The 10557-nt window shown below is 37.0% G+C and overlaps 2 pseudogenes; one reads left to right on the plus strand and one right to left on the minus strand.

The window, feature by feature from the left end:
- Window positions 1-6340: 6340 nt before the first annotated feature.
- On the minus strand, window positions 6341-6561 carry LOC118601027 (annotated as a pseudogene).
- Window positions 6562-8730: 2169 nt separating this feature from the next.
- Window positions 8731-9288, plus strand: LOC107517824 (annotated as a pseudogene).
- Window positions 9289-10557: the final 1269 nt, after the last annotated feature.

Below are 10557 nucleotides of genomic sequence, written 5' to 3' on the forward strand. Positions count from 1 at the left end.
TAATCATCATTCTTGTTTTTTGCCAAATAAAAGGTAATCGTTGCACTGTTGTTTTCTTCTGTTCAGATTGTGTATGGAGTATATGTCCAGGTAAAGCAGGGTTTCTTGATTTCGACACCACCGACATTTTGGACTGGATATTTCTGTGTTACCTTGTGCATTGTAGGATGTTTAGCAGCATCCCTGCTCTCTGCCCACTAGATGCCAGACTTTTCTGTCCCTAGATGTGACAATCAAAAATGTCTGTAGACATTAGCAATTGTCCCCTGGGAGACAAAAACTGCCTCCACTTGAGAATTTCTGAGTTAGAGGCACCTTAGCAGATAGCTGCCCTCACTTTTAAAGGGCACTTTGGCATAGTGGCTGAGAGTATGAACTAAAGAACTTAAATTCAATCCTGACTTTGACAATTATCCGTATGACCTTAGGCAAGTCACTTAACCAGCTGTGTGTTGATCTCGTCTATAAAACAGGGACCAAAAAATGCCAGACTTAATTCATTGGGCTGTTGTAAAGATCGATGAGTTAATATGTGTGCTAGAACATGTTTGATATTATACAAACATAAGCTGTTATTATTAATGGACTTAAATTCATCCACCAGCTTCCTGATGAGAGCCTCAGAAGATATCTATCCCGTAGTCCTCCCTTTCCTCTCTCTACTCCTCACCCTCTCCAGGCCGGCACAGTACAGTCCTGACTATGAGCCCAAACAGCAAAGAAAGGCCAGAGGAGCAGATAGGAAAGAAAAAAAGGGAGATAGGGAGGAAAATCAACAACAAAAGCCCAACCCCGGAAGGAGAGATTTTGAATTAGGAAAAGTGAAATGTTTAAGAAGAAAAATAAAACCATCACATTAAGCTTTAGGACACCTTCAAGTAAATGAATAGGTTTAACACAACCTGAAAAGAGATGTCAGTCAGAGAGAAATAGCCAGGAGGGCTAGCTAAAGTCTTCAGCCAACTTTGGCTGTGAACATTTTATGCTATAGTGTAATTCAGTGAGCCTGGCATAGGACCTGGCATACAGTAGGCATTCAAAAACTTCTTGATAGATAAATGAATGAATAAATGAGTGAATGAGTGAGTGATTTATGTGAATCATCACATACTTGCTCTGTTGAAACAATAGGTGCTTAGATATGACCTGCTCATAAATCTTATCATTAATACCAGTTAAGGAGCCCCTTTAAAACATTTTTTCTTAGACTCCTAGTCAAATCTTTACATAATTCTTACAAGAGTTTCAATAAGTAGAAAAGCAGGGGACCTTAAGATGAAGCCTGTTTAGTTTTCCAATTACTTATCAGCACTTAGGGAGGTAATCTAGGCTTTTCTGGATAATTTTCAAAAAAATCACATTTATAACTTTAGGGAAGTCTTTTTCCCCAAATTTTCACATTATTTCTCTTCTTTTTCCCCTCAGATTTTGACCTTTCTTATACAGAACTAAGTGAGAAAAGACCTGTGAGGTGGTGAAGCCGTTTGTGTTCCTTGGAGGTTCGTAGGAGGGGTAATTGTTGGGTGCAGAGAGTAGAGTACAGGAAGGCATCACGTCACCTTCTGTCAAAGCAGTGTTTCAGGTGGAGGTGCCAGACAGCTGTTAAAGGTGGAGCTGGGGCGGGGTGGGGGGGCGGGGACAAGGAGAGTAATTAGAGCAGAATATCTCTACATACCTTCCAGTCTTAACATTAAGTAAAGCTGCGTGTGCAGTGTAATAATATTATAGTAAGGTAGAGTTTTTCCTTGGACTTGTCCACTGGTTCTATGTTCTATACATGAACATAATGTTCCTACCCTATCTCCTTGTTCAAGGTATAGCTTGCTGCCCACCTTGGGGACTGTGAATCATCAGGATAACTTCCCACTGTCAGCTCCCTCTGAGCCTGCTGCAGCTGTAGAGAGTCACCTCTCCCAAGGTCATATTGTTTCTGGGGGAGTCTGCTTCTAGTGACTGAGCTAGGAAGGGTAGAAAGTCAAGCCATTTTGATCTGAAACAAAACGCCCTAACAAGCACCATAGCTGCCTGCCCTAAGCTGTGTCAAGGCTCAGGCCTGTGTCCCAGTTCAGTTTCTCCCTCTGCCCAATCCTGCTTTGCCCTTCCCTTCACAGGTATTGAGTCCTAATAAACATCTGTTGCCCCAAGCTCTGCCAGAAGCGTCTTCTTTCAGAGAACCCAACCTATGACATTTTAGGTGATGATTCCAAAGATAAGTTCCTAAATTATTTTATATAAATAAATGGCTTTCCAGGAGGGCTTTTTAAAGAAAAAAAATGCTCACGGGCAGAGATAAGTTCTACCATGTAGGTTTGCAAAAAATTGCTTCAATACTTCATGCATTTTAGTCTTTTAAGGAAGCAGTCATGATCTGCTGTTATGAGCAAAGGACAGAATTTGTGGCTGAGAAGGGAAAGTCGTGATTCAGGGACTAGTAAGCTAAATTTTCCTTCAGTTTTGTGTCTTTTTCATGTTGGAAAGCAATGGTACGTGGTGGGAGCAAAGAATGAGAAAAGTCGATGCAAATCAGTCGACTCATGCAAATCGAAGATGGATCTGCTTGTATCTTGTCAGGGAACAAGGTGAAGCTGCCATTGCTGATGAGACAGCAGCTCAAGGAAATGGAGAGGCTGTTTTCAAGGCAATATAAATGAGCCAGCGAGTGATCTTCGCTGTCCCTTTCCTACAGCGAAATAAGCCATGAGAACAAGACAGCCAAACAGAAATTTCTGAATCTGCTTCTCAAAACCCACTAAGTTGTCCTAAGTCTGCCCCCCCCCCAAAAAAAAAATTCTCAGAGAGAACCACTTATGAATAGCATGTCCTTTAATGAAGGTAGATTCTGATTAGTTGTGGTAGAAATAAAGCATGAATTAAAAGGAACTTTGTCTTGCACACATGATAGGTATCATCTAAAATACACTTTTATGTGGTTATTTGGTTATTTGGTTTCAACACACTTTAGAAAGTTTTACTAATATAGAGCTATTGTTTCTAGTTGATAGATGTCAATATTTATGGTCGTTTTTATAAAATGTCGGCTAGAAAAATAACTCGATTTTAAACCAGAATGATAATTTGTAGCAGACAATGTCAGCCTCTCACCTGCACAGGCAGAGAACCAGAAGTGCCTAGGAATTTACTTACCCCTGGAGCACCCTTGACCAATTACTGACAGATGTAAGGGTATAAAAGTCCCAGCTCCCTTGCTGAGGAGTGGCAGTGAAAGCTGGTGATTCTCCCACTCCCAGGGTTAACTTAACCATCAGAGTTCCCAGCAGAATCAGTTGTGGCACTTTGCCTGAACTGCTCTCTTAATTGGCTCCCACCCCTTCCCTGTCCTTCTTTCTCCACACCATATATAGGGAATAACATGGATAATAAAAGAAACAAAATTAAGAAAAATACTATAATGTTAAATCTTAATTACAAATACCATATTTTAAATATATATATATATATATTCCTATCTCTGTTCACTGAGTAGGGTCAAGAAGCAATGACAGTCTAGTAAGAATGAAGATATCTGTCCTTTAGAGCTTGGTTTCTAATTCTCCACTATACATATAGGGTTCTTTAGGAAAATTAGCTGATTTTAGGTCTTGGGCAGGAAATGCACAAGATATTCCAAGGGTATCTTGTTATGTCAAAAAGGAGGCACTCAAATACCAATAGAGTCATGGCAAAAAGACCCAGACCAGCTTGAAGGGGCTCCCAGTGGTCTTTGAAACAAATATGAGCATCAAAAAGAATAACAACTGTAAAGGGTATGATGCCCTAAGTAAATAAGCATCCATGAATCTATAATGAAACTCAAGAAAGAGAGACAAAAAGGGGGAGGGAGAAAAGACAGTTCATATTTTGTAATGAATGTAAAAGTTATAATAAAAATTAGAAAATTACCACATTGCTATCCCTACTATAAAAACTGATTTAGGCAAAGATCCTCAACAGATGCTAAAACCATTGAGTGAAAAATTGTTCCATGGTACAAAGTCTGTCCCCATAGATTACTTGCAAATTACAAAGCAAAAAATATATCTTTACAATGAATCATCTAGTAGTCACTGTCTTAACCAAGTAGTCAACCTTGAGTTGCTAACAGCAGGACGACCTGACCTTGGGTGTCTCATCATGTAATGCAATATTAATACATAATACATGTGAAGTATCCTCACCAAAAAAGTTCAAACCAAGTCTAATTAAGCCTCTAGACATAACTTGCAATTACAGACAATATAGGAAATAACAGTACAAGTTCAATAATAGCATAAGGAAGCAATCAGAAAATGCCAGAATTTGGGACATTTTACTTTACAACTGGCCTGAACTTTTTAAAAGTCAATGCCATGAAAAAAAAAATGAGTAAATATTCTACATTAAGAGATACTAAATATTCATAACAACCAAATGTGATATGTGAATCTTGACAACACCCTTATTCAAAAAATTAAGATATAAATGACTTTTTTGGGATAATTGGAGAAGTCAGACTGGATAACAAATATAGCATAAAATATTATCAATATGGACTGAATGAATATACATATCGCAGAATTATTGTTAATCTAAATAACAGTATTGTGCATGTGTAGGAGAATGCTCTTATTCTTAAAGTGATACATACTAAATGTACATAGAAATAATTGATGATATCTGCATCTTACTTTCAAATGGTTCCACCAAAAATTAGATATAGAAAATATAGTATAACATTAACAATTGTTGAATATAGATGTAGGGCATACAAATGTTGACTGCACTATTCTTTCAAATCCGATGCTTAAAATTTTTCAAAATAAAGAGATGGGAAAGAAAACATGGTGCTTCATAAAAGTAAAGAGTTCTTGTCAAGAAGTAATAGCAACAATCTCAAGCTGGCTGTTTTCTTACTTTTGTAGTTATGATAGACCTAAGATATACCATTGATGCAGAAAGAACTTACATTTCCAAGAATGCACGGTTTAGGCCTTAACTATGAAGATTTTAGAAAAACTTAATTTTCTCAAGTAGTCCCCAAAGTCATATTATTTAAAAATGTATGCTTCCTTCAAAGTTGAGCCACTCTCAGATATTCCTTTATTCATTTAATTGGCTTAAGCACTTGTTAAGGTTTGAGGCATCACTTGCCTCTTGCCAGTATCAAATGAGGTATTGGATTTTATCTCTGAGCAATCTGCAGTTTCAATAAATACTTGATAAGATCTACTTTTTCTATTTAAAATAGAAGATAATTTGAACTCTGTTAGAAGAAAAAACATTCTCTCTATACAAATAGGAAAAGCATCTTCTCTGCTTATTCAATTTTCTACATCCCACAACTTTTAACATTAAATAAGCTCATATTATGCAAAGAACCATGAGTATTCCAACTTCACACCTTACAGATAAAGACACAGACCTGCAGGGCTTAAATTATTTGTACAGAGTCATATAACTAACTAGTGGTATATTAAGACTGGATCCAAGGTTTATGACTTCTAGTTAAAATATAGATTTCTACATAGTATCACTCTATCACTTATTTACTGTGTGATCTTGGGCAAGTTGCTTAACCTCTCTAAGCAGCTGCTTTACAGATCCAGTCTCACAAACCCTCCACCCACTTCTGATTTCAGATGCACCTGTGATATACACTTTTGTGAAAGTTTCAGGTCACTTCAAACATCTACTACCTGTTCTTTCCATTCATTCTCTTCCTTCTTCTTCCTCCTTATATACAGGGAAAAGAAGGGGCTCTCGGAAGTCAAGCAAGTTCTGACCATTTACATTTTTGAGATTTATTTTAAAATGAAAAAATTCTAAAACAAGTTACAAAATAATTATATGTTAAGTGTTCATTTTTAAAGAACTAATGACAAATAAAAACTGTAATTTGTAAGATATTATGGAATACATTTTCTTAGGTCAGTTCATAGTATGCAATACAAAATGTGGTCCCACAATGAAATATATGTTTTAAAGTGTAGATGAACATCTTATTTCAATCTTGTTCAAGTATTTTTGTAACTAAGTGAGAAATTTACTTAAAAATAACATCAAAAGTTTAAATGTGAAGCCCTTTTAACTTATGAGAGGCTGAGACAAAAAAATGTCACTTTAATTCAAAGGTCTAGAGGCAGAGTTCTATTGAAAAACAGCTACAGTTCTTTCTTTCTTTCCCATATCAGTCCTGGGAAGGAAATGAGAAATATTCTGTTCACTTTATTATAGGTTCTAGAATACATCATCTTCTGCTGCTCCTTCCCAAATCAAAATCCCTCTTGCCAAGATCTTTTTCAATTAATAGTAGACTAAATTACAGTCAATCCTCATCATTCACGGATTTCATATTTGCAAGTTCACCTACTCACTAAAATGTATTTGTAATCACAAAATCAGTACTCTGGGCACTTTTGGAGTCATTCATGGACATGTACAGAGCCACAAAAAATATGAGTTATCCCATGAGCTCATTCCCAGCTAAAGTTGAACGAAGCACCCCTCTGCCTTCTTATTTCAGTTCTCATACTAGACATAAAACAGATACTACACTTGATCTTAGCCGAAAGGCTAAGAAGTAATCAGCTCTCATACTAGAGAAAAATTACTAAAAAAGCTGATTCTTTGAAAAAAGCTGATAAATTTATAAAACAGACCAATCAAGAAAATAAGAAGAAAAACACAAATTACTAATATCTGGAATGAAAAGGGAATATTACTATAGATCCTATAGACATTAAAGGATAATAAGAAAATATAAATGAACTTTATCCCCCAAAATCCAAGAACTTAGATGAAATGGGAAAAATACACAAACAAACAAAGCTCACTCAAGAAGAAATAGATGATTTGAATAGCCCTAAATTCATTAGTGACATTTAATTCATAGTTTAAAACTTTCTTGGGGAGGGGTGGGAAATGGGCCCAATGGCTTCACTGGTAAATTCTACCAATTATCTAAGAAAAAAGTAAACTCTTCCAGAAAAGAGAAGAGGAGGATTCTCTTCTCAAGTCATTTTTGAGGCTAACATAGCTTTATATCAAGACCAGACAAAGACATAAGGAAAGATAACTTCAAAATCTCTCATGAACATATCCATTATAATTACTGAAATAGAATATGTTCATACATTGCTAATAGAAATATAAAATGATACAACCGCTTTGAAAATTTGGGGCAGTTTCATATACAAAGATAAGCAGACACTTATCATATGACCCAGGAATTCCACTAAGAGAATTGAAGACATATTTCTACACAAAGACCTATATGTGTTCACAGCAACTTTATTTCATAATATCCAAAAACTGGAAACAATCCAAATGTCCATTAACTGGTAAAAAATAAATAAGTTGGAGGATATCGTACAACTGGATACTACTCAGCAATAAAAAGAATGTAATGAATATGCAACAACTTGGATAAACAGCCAAAGCATTAGGCTGAAGCGAAAAGCCCAACAACAACAACAACAACGATAAAACCACACTTTATCATTTCAATTTACATGACATTCTAGAAAAAGCAAAAGTATAGGGACAGAAATCAGATCAGTGGTTGACAGGAACTGGCAGAGGGAAGAGGACTGCAAAAGGGCAAGAGAAAACTTTCTGGTATAGTGGGAAGTGTTCTTTAATTTGTTAATAATGATTGCTACATGACGGCATAAATTTGTTAAAACTCATTGACTATCAATTTAAACACAGTGAAATGTTTTGTATATACATTATACTTCAAAAACCCTGATATGAAAATAATCTTGAATGAAAATAAGTAAGTATATCAGCTAGACATACACACACACACACACACACACACACACACACACACACAGAGTTCATTTCTTAGGTTATTTTCTTGTAAATGGAAACAGAAGTCTTTATAAGAATCTCTGTACTTTTACCATCCCCTATTTTACTCTCCATGTCTTTTTTTTTATATATAGTTAAGGGGGAGAATATACAATTTTCAAATAAATCAAGAAAGAAAATGATGGTCAGAAAGAGTTTAACATATGTGTTCATAAATAAATTATATTTAACACCATGCTATGATTTTTTTTTCTCCAAAATTCCCTTCTGCCATAACAACAACAATAAAAAAGTCAAAACATTGTTGTCTTGCTATTTTTCCAGGAATATGTGTTCTGGAATGCTATTTCAGTTTGCATAATTCTAAGAAAAAATTTTTAGAATTGTATACGAGTGCATTCCCTCAACCAAAAAAAAAAAAAATTAGTTCTCATGGCTGAGATCTAAGGCAGAGGGGAAACTGAGAGGTTTCAGATATTGTATTTATTCAGACTCAGGAATAAATCGTTGATAAGAGGATGAGAAAAGAGCTTCAGAAGTTACAAAAAAGAAATGAAATGTTTAGGATTCCTAAATTTCTGTCCTCTTGTAGATTTAATTATTTCAGAGAGGTGGAGAGAGAGGAGAGGATGGGGGTAGCGAGGATTCCTAACAGAGCAATCTAACACATCTCTGTTCCTATTCATGCTGTGACACAGCTGGCCAGGTAGGATGAAAGCATATTCTTTCACTTACAAGTCCTCTTCATAATCAAATGAGAAGTTGAAAAGAATGGGATGATACTAGGAATTCAGGAAGTGTCGTTTTTCAAAATAAGACAGTGAGAGCCCTCTTATTTGACAGAGCTGGGACTAACTGGTAAACGAATAAAATAAAAATTAGTGTAAAAAGGGAATCAGGCCATTACTGCAGGAAAAGTTTTGGCAGAGCTAAGTCAAGATGTGTGACTTCACCAAGGACCAGAACAGAGTTCAAAAAGGCCTTCCAGCTGTTTGACCGGACAGGGTATGGCAAGATCCTGCACAGCCAGTGTGGGGTTGTAATGAGGGCCCTGGGACAGAACCCCACCCACGCCAAGGTCCTCAAAGTCCTGGGGAACCCCAAGACTGATGAGATGAATGTAAAGGTGTTGGACTTTGAGCACTTCCTGCCCTTGCCACAGACAGTGGCCAAGTACAAGGACCAGGACACCTATAAGGATTATGTCAAAGGCCTTAGCGTGTTTGACAAGGAAGTAGTGTCATGAGTGCTGAGATCTGGCGTGTTCTCATCACATTGGGTGAGAAGATGACAGAAGAAGTAGAGATGCTGGCGGCCGGGCACAAAGACAGCAATGGTTGTATCAGCTGTGAAGAGCTTGCCCGCATGGCGCTGAGTGGTGGAAGACATCGCCAGTGTGCCCAGAGCCCTGTGCCTTCCCCCGCGTGGGACTGTGTATGTAGCCCCTGGGCTTCCTGGGTACTTTTGTCACAACACTTTCCTAGCTTTCTGTCCTAGATGAGTTTGCCATCAGCATACACCAAATAAACTTGCTCTCTGCGAGGGAAAAAGAGGTGTGGGGGGGGAATCATATGAAGTGATGCACTCATTAAAATTTTTGTTTTAACTTAAAACATAGATCCATGTTCATTTACTAACCTTTTAATGTAAGATCAAGGCCTTCGCTTTTACTATGACAGGGATTACAAAAATCTAATAGTAATATTTATCAGTGGCTTGTCTCTGGCAAGTCTTTACGAAACACTCAATTGAACTTTCAGGGCAACCATTCTCTTTTCACACTTACAATGCTTTACTTTATATAATATTTAACTCAATTACATAATTACAATAACAAGTACAACCGGTATAAATAGCTTCAGGAACAAACACAACCGACTCCTGGGAAAGCATGTAACTCAACTGGCAGGAGCCGAGCCTGCAGAGGCTTTATAATCATTAACAGATGTCAAAATTTATCAAAAACTTTTGCTGCATTTATCAAGATCACCACGAAAGAGTTATTTAGTCAATGTAGTGAATTGCATCGATAGAATTTCTGAAGCTAAATTATCCTTACTTGACCCAATATTTGTAATACACTGATGGATTCAGTTATATGCATTTCACATACTGTTCATAGATAAAATGGACTTAAAGTTACCTTTCCTTGTGCAGCCTTTATCTGACTTAAGGTCATACTAGCCTAATAAAATTAGTTGGGATGTTTTCCCCTCTCTTTATTTCTAAAACTTGTAATAAAACATGAAATTCGTTCCTTGAACACTTGGTAGCTCTCTCAGGTTAAGCCACCTTTGTCTAGCTAGGGCTTTGGGGGAATATGCGTGAGGGTGACAGTCTTTGATTACCACTTCAAATTCAAATGTTCCCTTTCTTCTTAAACCAATTTTTTAATTTCATATTTAAAAAAAAAAAAAACTAGCTCATCTAAGTTTTCAAAGCACTTTTTTGTAGTGATCTTTTTTTAAGTCACTTTTGGAAAAGAAGACGCTAGGTTGTGGCCTCAAGGGAAGGTCAGACGTCCTCTGATTTGCAGTCGGTGCCCCTTTTGCCACTGATCTTCCAGACCCACCTCCCTCCATTCTAGTGCCCAGCCCTCAAAGTGGAGAATGGTGCTGGGGAGGAGGGAGGGCTAGAAGGCCAACAGATTCCAATGTACTTATTGTCAACTCCCATTGCCCCAGCCAGGCTCACGTTGACGCTGTTATCCAGCTGTCAGAATGATTACTGTTTTTCTGCCTCATGATAGCAATGGAGCCAACTGTG

Source organism: Rousettus aegyptiacus, unplaced genomic scaffold (assembly GCF_014176215.1).
Source record: "Rousettus aegyptiacus isolate mRouAeg1 unplaced genomic scaffold, mRouAeg1.p scaffold_m13_p_3, whole genome shotgun sequence".
Taxonomy (NCBI): domain Eukaryota; kingdom Metazoa; phylum Chordata; class Mammalia; order Chiroptera; family Pteropodidae; genus Rousettus; species Rousettus aegyptiacus.